At 37.1% G+C, this 14,688-nt stretch overlaps 1 protein-coding gene across 3 annotated transcripts in view; it reads left to right on the top strand.

Annotated features, from left to right (window-relative positions):
• Positions 1 to 2,163: 2,163 nt before the first annotated feature.
• The window catches only part of CCNB3 (cyclin B3), a 69,011-nt gene continuing 56,486 nt past the window's right edge, over positions 2,164 to 14,688 (top strand). Inside the window, exon 1 of one of the 3 annotated variants that reach the window (XM_079124532.1) lies at positions 2,164 to 2,202. The gene's annotated coding sequence lies outside the window, so the exon portion shown is untranslated. Of the gene's footprint in view, positions 2,203 to 12,059; positions 12,100 to 13,190; positions 13,265 to 14,688 lie in introns of those variants that run through there. The other 2 variants (XM_079124530.1, XM_079124531.1) reach the window with 2 other exon arrangements.

Here is a 14,688-nt window from a genome sequence, read left to right as displayed (position 1 = left end):
ACTTTCTCTTAAGCCACTGAGGCTCTCAAACTGGCCTACACAGAATATGGGGGATGGAAAGGGGAGAAGGGGTGTTCAAGAGTCCAAATGAGGAATATGCTGTGTTAGTGAATAATGTGTGAATTGTTTGCACTTAGGTTAGCCTTTAAGAACCCAATATTGTGTTTTCTAACCAGCATCATTCAATTTCTAACTTTGTTTATCTTACACAAACATCTTCTCTTCCACACAAGCTTGTGTGTAATAGTACAAATAGACACTTTAAATATGCTTTCAGTTTGCATTTGGTTTGAAAAAGCTATTAAGATAATAAAAATGGGACCTGTGTCTATAATGTAATTATTCTAAAAATAATGGCAAAAGGAAATGAAATGAAGTGAACTCTCAGCCTTCATGAAATCACTGTCTGCCTATTAGTCCTGCTGAGTGTCTTCCACCCTCAGATTTAGCCTACCTAATTCAGTTTATGTGATGACACTGTGACTATTTGGAAAATGGGCAGTGATGCCAATGATTATCAGACATCCTTCATTGTGGACCAATACAATTGGGAATGCCACTTGTTTTTCTCCTGAATTGCTTTCATAAGATTGTATACTGTCATTCAGAGCAGCTTCACATAACCATACTCAAGTGAAAAATTAGGTGGCTTTTCTGAATATCACAGCAATGGTGCTGACAATTATTTCTGTCAAGTATTTATGTCTTTAGTGTGTATATCTGTCCTTTCCTATGAGTGACTGAAGAGAGTGGAGAGAGAAAATAAAGGACTTTAAAAAGTTATAAACATTATAATATTTTTTTAATTTCCTGGGGCAGCTGTTAAAGGTAAATGGACTCTTAGGTATGTTGGGAGTTCCTTTATGGGCAAGGGCTTAATTAGGTAGCTAAGGTCTGTTCTATTGCTTTGTTGTAGAAAATCACTTACAGCTATTTTTTTTGAGAGGCAGACTTGGCTTGGCCATGGCCATTTCTGGTCAGGCTCCTCCCTCTTATAATTGTGAAATCTCCCTCCTCTGATTTCCTAGAACATTTGCTTATTGTCAGGATAATTCATCTGACATTTACTAGATCTGGCCTTGTAGAGTTAATTAACTTTTCCTATTCCTGGATCACCTACGTTGCAAGCCTGGAGGGCAGGTTCTCTGTCTCTTTCCATTGTATCTGCCACAATATTGGGCACACAGCTGGGCTCCAGAAACAAATAATGGTTTTGAAACTTCAGGCAGGAAACATAATTCAGAAACCATGGACGCATGGGATCTGTAATAATGACAAAAGAAAATTTAGTTATCTGAGTGGGCAGGCTTCTTTCCAGAGCAATAAATGTCACACTTTAGAGTGCATCAGAATCACCTAGAGAGCTTGCTAAATCAAGATATTTGGGCCCCATCCCAGAATTTCTAATTCTGTAGGTCTGGAGTGAGGCCCAACTATTTATGAGGCACTGTATTTTACATTCATTCTTTACTTTCTCGTACAGTCCTTTGAAATGAATACTATTTGAATTCTTATTTTTGACACACAATTGTACATATTTATGGGGTGTGTGATGTTTCAATGCAAATATACATCGTGCAGCAATCAAATCAGGGTAATCAGCATATCCAACTCCTCAGACATCAATAATTTTTTTTTTTTGGCGGGAACATTACAAAATCCTGTCTTCAAAAGGAAAAAATACTTTCTTTTAGCTATTTTGATATGCTCAAAATCATTGCTAACTATAGTCACCGTACGGTGCAACACAACACCAGAATTTATTCTTCCGATCTATTAAAATAGTATCATTTTAATCCCGATTTTATAAATGGGCAGTTGGAAAGCGGAAGCTTGCGCCTAGTGGTTTAGGTAGGTGAGGCACTGGATGCTTCCATTGTCTTGGAGGCGTGGGGGGTGGGTGCACGTGTGAGAGCTGAGATCAGTACACCTATTCTTTCTTCCAATATCTAGAGATCCTAAAGAGAAATTCCTTGAGAAAAAGAAAAATAGAAAGGCTATGTACTCCGATCTTCTGACCCCATCTGGTGGTTTTAAGTCCGACCAAACCAAGCACTGATTCATTATCTCCCTCTACTGGTGAGAATGATGAGGTGAGCCCCGGTGGCCTCTGGGATCAGTTTGCCTGAGGTCATTTTCTCTGGTGGCGGTTGTCTGGAGGCGGTTCTAAGACGGTGGCTCTGAGGCGGTTAAGCTGAGGCGGTTAGTCCCCTCTTCCTCCGCCTCTCATCCTTGTTTTATTTAGCTTTGTTTTATTTTGTCTTGTCTTGTTTTCCTTTCCGATTTGTGGAAAACTCTTTTCCAAATCTTAGCTTTTATTCGAACTCATCTGAGGTTTGGTAAAGGTACAAATTGTTTGGTGAGCCATTACGAAAGCCTCTTTCTTCATATATTTGCAAATATGTAAGCAAATATGTAAGCAATCAGAATTGGAGATGTGAAGAGAAAAGTGGCTGAGGGAACTAGCAGGCTAATCGGAACTTTTTTTCCTGTCAAATCAAAATTTTCCGGAAAATCTGACAAAATAACCTTTTAAAAGTACTTAAAAATAGTATGAATTGGTTATAATTCTCTATCCTTGCCTCTAGGTCGTATTTTTATCAGTGAATGAATGTTTTAAACTTTTTGGAAACCTTGAAGGGGATCTGGAAGTGAAGCCTTTCTGGTTCCCCGATGGCACTTGTGGGTGTGCTCCCTAAGGATTCCCCTGATTTTAGGGACATTAAGTAGGGTGAAGATTAGCTTCATCATGGACTTCGACGTGTAGCCGCGCTGTGGGGATGACGGGCTTAGATCGCCTGTACTCGCTTTCTAGTCAAGATGGTGAATCGGGGTAGTGTGTGTACCCGCTAGGGGTCGCGGCTGTCGGAAAACCGCGTTCCCTCATGGTACAAGAGCACTCCCTCAAAAAAGGCGGTTTTGAGAAGTCGGTCCTCAAATTAAAAGGGAAATTGGTAATTGCTCCTTGATAGATCACTCTCAGTCCTAAAAGGTGCATTTTCTGTATATTGAATTTATTGATACCTTTCTTTGAATTTCTGTCATAAAGATGTTTATACTTTCCAAGAAGGCAGCGACTGTTGAATGCTGTATAGGACATAGCAGTGGCTCTTGTACTTAGCCACCAAGTTAATCACTCTAAGTGGTATTAAGATGATTATAACAATAGTGTCTGTGTTCACATTAGTGGGCTCAGCAACTTACGTCCTCAAATCCTTAGCAGTTTTATATTCCCCTTGTGAATTTATAATTCACTTATCACATTCTGCCTTGGGTTGTAGTTCTTTCATTGTGAGTCTTTCCAAATACAGAACTATTTGTGGAAAATGATGGTGTTTTACTCAATTTAAATTTACCCTGTGAAGGATAGCACAAGGTTCATATAAATAAGTGCTTCAGGATATTTACATAATAGAAAATTACTGGTGATATTGATTGTTCAAGAATTGCTATGCCCTGAACCAGATAGAAGTGCTTGCACCAAGCTAAAAACATTTGAATGACCCTAATACAAACTACCTGAATTATTATAATAACTTCCTAACCGAATCCACTGAGTCTTTCCTTGCCACTCTTCAACATAATCTTGTTTTATTTTTTGGTACTGGGGATTGAACCCAGAGGCACTTTTCCACTTAACTACATTCCTAGCTCTTTTTATTTTCTTATTTTGAGATAGAGTCTTGCTAAGTAGCTTAGGGTCTGGCTAAGTTGCTGAGGCTGGCCTGGAACTTGCAGTCCTTGTGCCTCAGCCTCCAGAGTCACTGGCTTTATGGGTGTGTGCCACAGTGGCTAGCTCTTGTTTTTTGTTTTTTATTTTTTCAAGAACTGATATATGTTATTAACTACTGCTAGTACTATAATCTTTAATAACTTCATTGAAATATAATTAATATGTGGTATGAAATGCCCATTTGATGCATAAAATTCAATGATTTTTAGTCTATTTAGAATTGTGCAACCTGGTGCACAATTTTTCCATAAGGCAAAATGAGCTAGTGTTAAGAGTTAAGGTGAAACCTCCCCAAATCCAAGTTCCCAGATGTTAGGCAATGGTCAACTTTGCAGGCAGGATTTTCAAATGATAGCATTTTAGGGTCTGATAAATTAACTCTTCTGCACAGATTTTGATAGGAATTCTGTTGATTCTGTAGATCAGTTGGGGGAGTATTGCTTTCTTAATGTGATATAATCTGACAAATGTGGGATGTCTGTCCATTTATTTAGGTCTTTAATTTCTCTTGGTGATGGTTTGTATTTTCCAGTGTACAGAGGTACCACTTTTTGTCTAATTTGTTTCTTTAAGAATTTCATTCTGGTTGATGCCATTGTAAATGGAATTGTTTTCTTAATTTCATTTTTAGATTGTTCCTTGCCAGTGTATAGAGATTCAATTGATTTTTGTTATTGATCTTATATTCTGAACCTTGAGCTTATTTATTAGGTCTAATAGTTTTGTGTGTGTATGTTCCTTAAACCATACATATACATATATATATGCATACATATATATACATACATATATATATATGTATATATATGGTTGATGGACTGCATGTGTTGCTTTTTTTTTAATTAGCCTTGCATCCCTTGGAATAAACCCTATCTGGTCATGGTATAGAATATTTTTTATATATTGCTAAAATCTGTTTGCTAGTGTCTAGCTAAGGATTTTGCTCCTATATTCATGAGTGATATTGGTCTATAGTTTTCTTTTTTGATACCAAAATAAAAGGGTTCTCATTAATGATTTGGCATGTTCCCTTCTGTTCTGGCTTTTAGAAGAGAGAGATTTAGAATTGATGTCAATTGTTCTTTACATGTTTGTTTAATTTGACAGTGCAATAATTTAGGCCTGGGGATTATTTTGGGGTGAACATTTTAAAATTAAGACTTAATTTTCTTTAAAATTTTGGGGCTATTCAAATTGTCGGTTTCCTATTGAATGTGTATTGATGGTTTGTGCTTTCCAAGGAATTGGTCTATTTCACTTGCCAAATTTATGGATATAAAAGTATTCTCTATTATTCTTTGGATGTTAATAGAGTCTGTAGTGACATCCTGTTTCATTTCTTTTGAAAATATTTTTATGGAGGTATAATTAACATATAAACAACTGCACATTTTTAACTGCACATACTTAATATACACAATTTTTTGGTACCAGGTTACTTATCTGCTGAGCTACATCTCCAGTTCCTTTTTATTTATATTTTTTTTTTTTTTATTTTTGAGAGAGGGTCTCACTAAGTTGCTTAGGGTCTTGCTAATTTGCTGAGACTGACTTTGAACTTGCAATCCTCCTGCCTTAGCCTCCTGGGTCTCTGGGATTACAGGCATGTGCCACCATGCCTAGCATCTGTGCCACTTTTTTGTGTACCAGGGATTGAACTCAGTGGCACTTGACCACTGAGCCACATCCCCAGTCCTATTTTTTATTTTATTTAGAGACAGGGTCTCACAGAGTTGCTTTGTGCCTCGCTATTTCTGTCAAAGTAACTGCTTTTTATTTCATTGGTTTTCACTATTAGTTTTTGTGTTTTCAATTTCATTGATTTCTGCTTTTTGCTTTATTATTTCCTACATCATGCTTGTACTGGTTTTATTTTGCTCTTGGTTTTACAGTCTGAGGTGGAAGTTTAGTGTATTTACTTTTAGACCTTTCTTCTTTTCTAATATAAGTAAATGTACTATAAATTTCCCTTTCTGCACTACTTAAGCTGCTTCCCACAAGTTTTGACATATTGCATTTTTCTTCATCCTGTTCAGTATATTTTTTAATTTGCATTAAGACTTTATCTTTGATTCATGAGGTGGTATTGTTTAGTTTCCAGTTTTTTGGAGATTTTCCTGTTATTTTTAAAATTGATTTCTAGTTTGAGTCTATTGTGGTCAGTTATGACTTCAGTTCATTCATTCTCTCTCTTTCCCTTTCTTTTTTTGGTACCAGGAATTGAACACAGGGGCACTTAACCACTGAGCCACATCCCCAGATGTTTTTTCTTTAATTTTTCAATTTCTTCTAATTAGTTATACATGATAGTAGAATGTTCCCCAGCCATTTAATTTTTTTATTTTTTAATATTGAAACAGGTTCTGGCTAAGTAGAGCCTCACTAAGTTGCCAAGACTGGCTTTGAACTTGTGATCCTCCTGTCTCAGCCTGCAGAGCTACTGGGATTACAGGCGTGTGCCACTGTGCCTGGCTGGTTTCAGTTCTTTTATATATATATGCCAAGGTTTGTTTTATGACTGACGGTATGATTTGTTTTGGGAAAGGTCCCATGGGGGCTTGAAATAAGAGCTTATTATGCTCTTATTAGGAGGGATGTTTATAAATGTGAATTAGATTCTGTTTGTTGGTGTTGTTGATTCTTCTATATCCTTGCTTATTTCTTAAATCTAGTTGTTTCAGCAGTTATTGAAATAGGGATATTAAAGTCTCTACCTACGAAAATAGATTTGTCTATTTCTTCTTTCAGTCCCATTAGTGTTTCTTTACATATTTTACAGCTCTCTTGGTTGGTACATACATATTTAGGATTGCTGTATCTTCTCAGCGAATTAGCACTTTTATCATTATATAATGTTCCTCTCTGTCCCTTATAGTTCACTTTGCTCTGATATTCCTTCATCAGCCATTAGTGTAGCTACTCTTGCTTTTTAAAATTAGTGTATGTATAAAATATATTTCCACTTTTTAATTTTTAATCTACTAATACCATTGTATTTGTAGTGGGTTTCTTGGTGGTGGTGTATTGCATCCCCAGTTCTTTTTTTTTTTTCATTTTTTATTTTGGGTCTCACTAAGTTGCTTAGTTGCTTAGGGCCTCACTAAGTTGCTGAGGCTGGCCTTGAACTTGTGATCCTCCTGTCTCAAACTCCTGAATTGCTGATATTGCAGGCGTGTACCACCATGCCCAGCTTGCCTGAATAATTTTTAGAATTCAATTCTGATGTATCTAATGTGCTTTTTTTTTAAAACATGCTTTTGATTATCTTTCTTTGTGTTACTATTTCAGTGGTTGTTTTATATATATATATATATATGCACATATATATGTATGTATAATGTATAAATTTCATATATATTATGTGTAGCTTATCGTATTCTACTTGACATTTTCCCAATTTAAGAGGGGTGTAGAAACCTTTGCTCCATTTACATCTCTTTGCTCTCCTCCACTTATATTATTGTTATAAATATATCTTCTACATACATTGGGAACCACATCAGATAATATTCTAATTTTTGCCATACCTTTCAAACATAATGGGGAATACTCAATCAGAAGGCAAGTCTGTTGTATTTTTTCACACTTTTGTTCTTTACACTTTCCTTTCTGGTGTTTCAAGTTTCCTCCTGTTATCAGTTTTTTCTTTTATTTTGTGAATTTTCTATTTTTAGGTTAAATTTGCTTGTGGCAAATTCTTAGTTTCCCTTCATCTAGCAATGTCTTGTTTTCTTCATCATTCCTGAAGGACATGATCCCTTGATATAGATTTCTAAGTTGACAGCTCTTTTGTTTTATTTCTTGGAAATTATATGTTTCCTCCTTCTTTCAACATGATTTCTGATAAGAAGTGTATTGTCATTTAAACATTTTTACTCCTATTAGAAAGGAGTAAAAATTGCTCTCTTGCTACTAAGCTTTTTTCCATTGTTGATAATTTTCAGATGTTTTATTATGATGTGTTTCCTGTGAATTTTTTTTGGTTTTGTCCTATTTAGGGTTTCATTTATATTCTTGAATCTATAGTTTTGTCTCTTCCAAATTTGGGAACTTTTAAACCTTACTTCTTGGAATAAGTATTTTTAAGAAAGATTACCAAAATTAGAATCTCTTGATAAAAGGCTGCAGAAATTTAATATTTATTAGGTAGTTTAAAATAACCCTCCCAAGTTTATTGCAGGTTTTATTTCCATTAACAGTGAACAAAAGTATTGTTTATGCACTCCCTCACTAACAGAAGTTATTAATCTATTAATCCATCTTCAATGTTATTAAGCCAAAATAATTCATTGCTGCATTTCTTCTCTAATAAATTGTTCACTTTCATGCCAACTTTTTTTTTTGAACCAGGGATTGATCCTAGGGGTACTTAACCATGGAGCCTCATACCTATCCCTTTTTATTTTTTATTTTGAGATGGAGTCTTGCTAAGTTTCTTAGGGTCTGGCTAAGTTGCTAAGGCTGGTATCAAACTTGAGATCCTCCTGCCCCAGCCTCGTGAGTCACTGGGATTATAGACATACACCACCACCATGCACTGTCTCATGCCAATTCTTTTCTTTTTCTTTTTTCTTTTTTTTTTTTTTTTGCTGTGCTGGGGATTGAACCCAGGGCCTTGTGCTTGCGAGGCAAGCACTCCACCAACTGAGCTATAACCCCAGCCCAATTCTTATTTTTTTAAAGGTATTTTTCAAAAAATATTTTTAGCTGTAGATGGACATAATAACTTTATTTTTTTTATTATGTGATGCTGAGCACTGGACCCAGTACCTCACTCGTACTAGGCAAGTGCTCTACCACTAAGCCACAACCCCTGCCCTCATACCAATTCTTTTTCTTATTGAACATAAAGTTCTCATTGTACATTTTGAAAATTATTCTTTCGTCATTTGTATCACCAATGTATTTGCCAGTTTCTTGTTAGATTTTTAAACTTTTTTTTTTGTTTTGCCAAACAGAAATTTTAAATTTTTAATCTACTGAAATAGTTGTTCTGTAAATTTAGAAAGGCTTTCCCTTGAGATTATACAAATATAATTAATTATTTAATTTTAGGTACTTGGGATTGAATCCAGGGGTGTTCTACCACTGAGCTACATCTCCACTTCTTTTTATTTTTAAATTCCAGGCGGAAACTTGCTGAGTTGCTGAGACTGGCCTTCAACTTGCAGTTCTCCTGCATTAGCCTCCCAAGTTACTAGGATTAAAGATGTGTGCCACTTTGCCTCGCATTATTTTATATTTCATCTAGTATTTCCATGATTTCATTTTCTCATTTAAGTCTTGGATTCATTTGAGTTATATTTTCATGTCAAAGTGAGATAGATAATAATAGATTTTAGTATAGGGATATAGGGAAGAAGAGAAAGGGAAGTTTGTAAGAATGTTGCATACCTGGAAAAAGGGAGATAGTGGAAAATGTTGGAGTCAAGTGAATGTCTCCTTTTCTCAGTGTCCTTTATGGATGCTGCATAAAGGAAAGGTTAAGTCAACTGGAGGTGTGAAGGCTGAGGGAAAAATATATTTTACAATTCTGGAAAATCGCAACTTTTACTCAGTAACATTTTTGTTTTTATAAAAACCTGGAAAGAAATAGGAAAATGAGGGCTGGGGAGATAGCTCAGTCGGTAGAGTGCTTGCCTTGCAAGCATAAGACCCTGGGTTCGATCTCCAGCAAAAAAAAAAAAAAAAAAAAAAAAAAAGGAAAGTGAAATTAGTTCTTTTGTGATTTTTGTTTTGCTATTGATTGCTGGGTAGACCTTTCCCTGTCTTGACTAGACTTATAGTGAACTTATATTAAACTTGCCTTGCCTTTTTAGTGCATCCCAATGGGATAGTTACGACACAGAAAGGCACATATTTACTTAGTTAACAAGTATATATTAAGGATGCAGGTATAGAGGTCATGGTTATTATGTGTTTGGTCTCTGAACCACTTACTGACTGTGTGATCTTGGGCAAGTTACTAAACTTTTCTGTGCTTTATGTTCTTCATATGCAAAATGGGAATATTAATACCTCATAGGATTGTCCAGAGTACTAGAATGGTGTTAAGCATATACTTAGCAACTCATTAGTGTTAATCATTGGCAATAGAGCACAATATATATGGTCTTTGCCATTTTGGACCTCACATTCTTGAGTGAGGAGATAGGTTTAAAAATTATAAATAAAAATGATGGTTGCTCTGAAGTAGTTAAGGGACTGGTATAGAGTATCACAACACAGTGGGAGGAGAATCATCTTTTAGATAACATGGTCAAGGAAGGCCTCTCTGAAGAGGGAACATTTAATCTGAGACATTAACCTTGAGAAAAAGCTAATGATTTAAAAAATGGAGAGAAAATGTTCTAGGTGGGAGGAACATCATGTGCAAAGTGCCCAGGGAGAGGGAGTTTGGTATTCTCAAAACTTTGAAAGAAGACCATTATACCAAAGTGGAATGAATGAGAAAGGAAGTGTGATGAGATGAGGTTGGTGTAGTAGGAGGGACCTTGTAGACCAGGGTAAGGAGTTTAGGTTTTAAGTTCTGTGGGAAATCACTGAAGCAAAGAAGGGGCATGATACTATTTTTCTTTTTCTCAAAGATTGCTCTAGTTGTGTGGCTTTTATATTAGAGAAAGGGGGAGAACAGTTGGGAGGTTCTTGGCAATGGAGATGGAAAGAAATGGATGATATACATTTTGAGGTAGAATCAACAGGACTTGGTGAAGGATTTACAAATAGAAGGATAATGGGATGGATACAAGTCTGAGTCAAAGCCAATAGCCAGGTTTCTGTCCTGATTAACAGGGTTATTTATTATTATTTTTTGTTTTTCTTATATTAATGCAGTCTTCATTTTATTTTTTAAAATTTTAAAAAAATATTTTTATTGGAGCTTTATTTTTATACATAGTAGTTGAGTTCATCTCCATCAACTCATACATGCATAGAAATTGATTTTAGTTCCTGATCCCCCCTTTTCACTCCTGCCATCCCTCTACCTCTCCTTCCTCCACTCTACTAGACTTCCTTTCACTCAACTATTAATTTATATTTGATTGGTTATTTATGTGTAAGTAGCAGTTTTGATGTGGTATTAATTTCTGAAATGGGAACATTGGGGGAAGACTAGATTTGGGGAAGTGATCGATAATTAAGGGCTCTAATGTGAATATGTTGAGTTCGATATTTCTCTTATATGTTCATGTGAAGATGTGGAGTAGTCATTGGATTTGGGAGTCTGGAGTTTAGGGCCAACTTTTAGATGTGTTTTCTTTTTTTTTTTTTCATTCTGTTATTTTTTCCTTCCCCCCCACCCCTCCCACCTCTCTTTTCTAGATGCTGTTTTAAGTCATGGATCTGGATGAGATAACCCAGGGAGATTTTAAAAAAGAAGAGGGCCTGTTGTGACATGAATATGTGTAATTTGGAGGCTATGAGAGTATAAAAGGAGAATGGGCTAATAATAAAGCTAGGGATGTAGTTCAGTGATAGAGTACTTGCTACATACTCAGGGAATCCTAGATTTTATCCCTGGCATCTACACTTTCTTTTTGACTCCACAGAGGAAGGGTAGCATTATAAATTTTGCAAGTATTTTGTCAGTTCCTCATATATGTATTTTTTTCTAGTTCCTGGCATAAAGCAGGTGCTCATTGAATATTTGTTAAACAAATTAATTTATAAGTGAAAAAAAAAAAACAGAATATCTGGGTTACAGTAGCTGCTCTGCCACATTGTAGCTTTGTGATATTGGGCAGTTAACAAGCTACAGTTCTGTCATCTGTAAATTGGCAATTAGAAAAGTACTCATCTTTTCTGGACAGATTTTAAAGCAATAAAATATTTATAGCAATTAGCACAGAGCTACTCCTGAATTAATCTTAACTTCATTAACTCTCTGCACTTGGAGTGCTCATTCATAAAACAGGGGCAATAACTTCTAACCCGCTTCTCTTACAAGGCCATTTATGAAACCGGCAGGAGTTAATGTTTGACTCGGTAAGGGGTTATTAATATTAATGTTTTAGTTGTTTTGAAACTACATCATTCAGTTGCTCTCCTTTCCCTGTCCTCCGGGAGGATTATTTAAATAAAAACGTGTCTTTGGAGAAACCCATTACTCCCCACTTGTAAGCCTAGCCTGGATCAACCAATTATACTCGAAACCACGCCCCAACGCGAAGTCCATTAGCCGCGGAGTTCAATTGAAAACTACCCGGCCCCCACCCGCTCCTTGCTGGGGGGGAGCATCTTAGCTGTGCACGCTGATTGGCCCTCCGCTGGCCAATCACAACTGCGCTTCCTCCTTTAGCTATAGTTTTCAAAATCTACAGGCCTATTGGAGAGAACACAGGCCAGGTTGAGACGGACTCGGGTCGGTAAGACACGGATCTTTTTATTTCCCCGGTCTCTCCTGGTCTTGGGGTATATCCGTGATCTCTCCTGTTCTGTCCTCAGTCTCGGTGTGAGGTAGGCACTTTGGGGATTGTACTGCCAGCTGGAGTGTCTGCTGGTCGATCCTTAGGCGTCACTCCAGCCCCTTGTTACACGATGTGCTGGAATGTGCAGCGTCCCAGCAGCGAAAGTTTTGTCTCCTCCCATCACTCAGCAGTTCGAATGAACCCACTACAAGGTTGGGCCAGGAGTGTGGACAAGGGGGTAAGATGGCAAAGCAAATGAAACTGGGTCCCAGCTTTTAGATGGAGTGGCCAGCGCACGTGCTTGAATCAGGGTACTTTTACAAAATGTCTTTCACAAATGAAAGTGTGCAAGATCAATTTTATTCACAGGTGCTGTGGGATCAGATGCATTTTTACGTTGGATAATGTTACTTTAAGGAGGTATTTTAAACTACAGGTTGAAGGACCTGAAGAGAAGATGGAAACATGTCCTCTCCCTGTCATAGATTTTATCTCCACTGGATCTCTTCTATCCTGCCTCCAACCCACTTAAGTTCTGGCTTGCCCCCTCCCCCCACCTTCGGGTAAGGTACACTTAGAATCCTAGAAGGTCAGAGGTGGAAGGGACCATAGAGCACATTCATTACCTCTTAAACTTTAAAGTGTATGCACATCACCTGGACATACTGTTAATTTGAGATTTGGAAGGTTAAGCCTAGGGGACACTTAGGGCCTGAGGTTTTAAATTGCCGACAGGTTCCCAGGTGATGCTAATGTTACACACCACATTTTGAATATGGAGGAGGCTCTGGTCCCATTGCCTGATTTTAAGGTAGGAAAATTGAGGCCCACATTGCCTGGTGCCACCCAGCTAGAACTAGACCCTATGCATCCTTCCCAGCCCAGTACTCCTTTCAGCTGACTTTTTTAAACTGGGGAGGGTTTGCTTAATCATTGAGTCATGTCCCCAGCCATTTAATTTTTATTTTATTATTTTTATTTTGTGACAGAGTCTCTCTAAGTTGCTGAGGCTGACTTTGAACTTGAGATCCTCCTGCCTTAGCCTCCAAAGCTGCATCACTGCACCTGACCTTTCAGCTGCTTTCATTGAAACCTTGCTGTGTTCTCTCTCCAGTGCCTTGCTGTATGTAACCTGCCTTTACATATAAAATGAAACTGCTACTCCTTCCTTTAGACTATTTTGTTCAACTTCACTGCTGCCCCTGTGTAGGTTTCAGCACCAGCCCAACACAGTCTCCAACAATTATCAGTGTGTATGTAGGGGAGATAAAAAGTCTGAAAAGGGGAAAGGATTCTAATTTTCTTGTCCAAGTAAGGCTTAGGATTTTGTACTTGGTGGAAGTGGAGTGTCTTTCTATGAAAGAATGTTTTTGGTGAATTTAGTCCCCTCCCCTCATCCTCTCTTCACCCCTAATGGCAGGGAAGTTAGTTTAGAGGTCATTGTATTTATCCCCAAGTTATTATAGTTCAGGACAATGAATGTAGCATTTGACCACCATCTGAATATCTTTATATTCTCTGAGGTTCAGACTTTAATATCATCAGCTGAGAGTTTTCTAGCCTGTTGTTTCCAGATATTTTTTTCTTTCCTCTTGAAAGATAAAGGTTTCAGAGCATGAGTCTTTTTGGTCATCCATAAAAAAATTGTATAAGGCATGAATAATAATAATGGTGTTCATACAGTGTAGTTAAGCGTGGGTGCACACAATTTTGCTTTATTGTTGCTTGGCTGAGTTTTGAGGGATGAGATGGAAAATAGGTTTGGATCCAAGGGAAGAGGAGAGTAAGATGCACTATTTATTGCATACCTACCATGTGTGCTTTGTAATACAGATTTACATTTGAGCTGCCTGCCTCCTCTTTATGTGGTATTATAGTTGTTTTACAAATGAGGAATCAAGGATGTTAAGTTAGCTGATGTAGAATTTCAATTGCTCAGACTCTAAAACCTTTGCCAATTTCACTTCCCCCTCACTGCAGCCTTTTTACTTTTTTGGAATGTTTTTAGTGTGATCTGAGTGACTTTATGTTATTTTACAAAGAGCCCTGAAGGAGCTGGGTGATCTATACTGCTTAATAGTTTGTCTTGGGTAATAAGTCACTTAACTCATGTGGGGTTATAAAGTAGAGAATTGTACCTGCTCTGCTTAATCTCATTTTGTTATGAGATTTAACCAGAGTAAAATGTCAAGGCATACTTGTATTGGCCTTTCCTCACCTACAAAATATTTAATATTCTCCATCCAAAGTAAAACCCAAATCAACCTTCCTCCTTTCTTAGGTTTCCTCTCAAGTTACAGTCTTATCTGCTTCCTTTCCTAACCAGCTTGGCCCTCACCTAGCTTATCAACTTCATTCTAACAAGTCCCCAACATATCCTTTCTTTTCCTATATGTTTATTTATTTAGGTACTAGAGATTGAACTCAGGTCTTGCACATGTTAGGCAGGTCCTCTACCACTGAGCTATATCCACAAGTCCCCCTCCCCAAACATATTCTTTATACTCCATACTCCAGACAACTGGGATGTCCCTGAACTCTGCATAT

Source organism: Sciurus vulgaris (assembly GCF_902686455.1).
Source record: "Sciurus vulgaris genome assembly, chromosome: X".
Lineage (NCBI taxonomy): Eukaryota > Metazoa > Chordata > Mammalia > Rodentia > Sciuridae > Sciurus > Sciurus vulgaris.
Note: the sequence above shows the minus strand (reverse complement) of the source record. Positions and strands in the feature narration are given on the sequence as shown.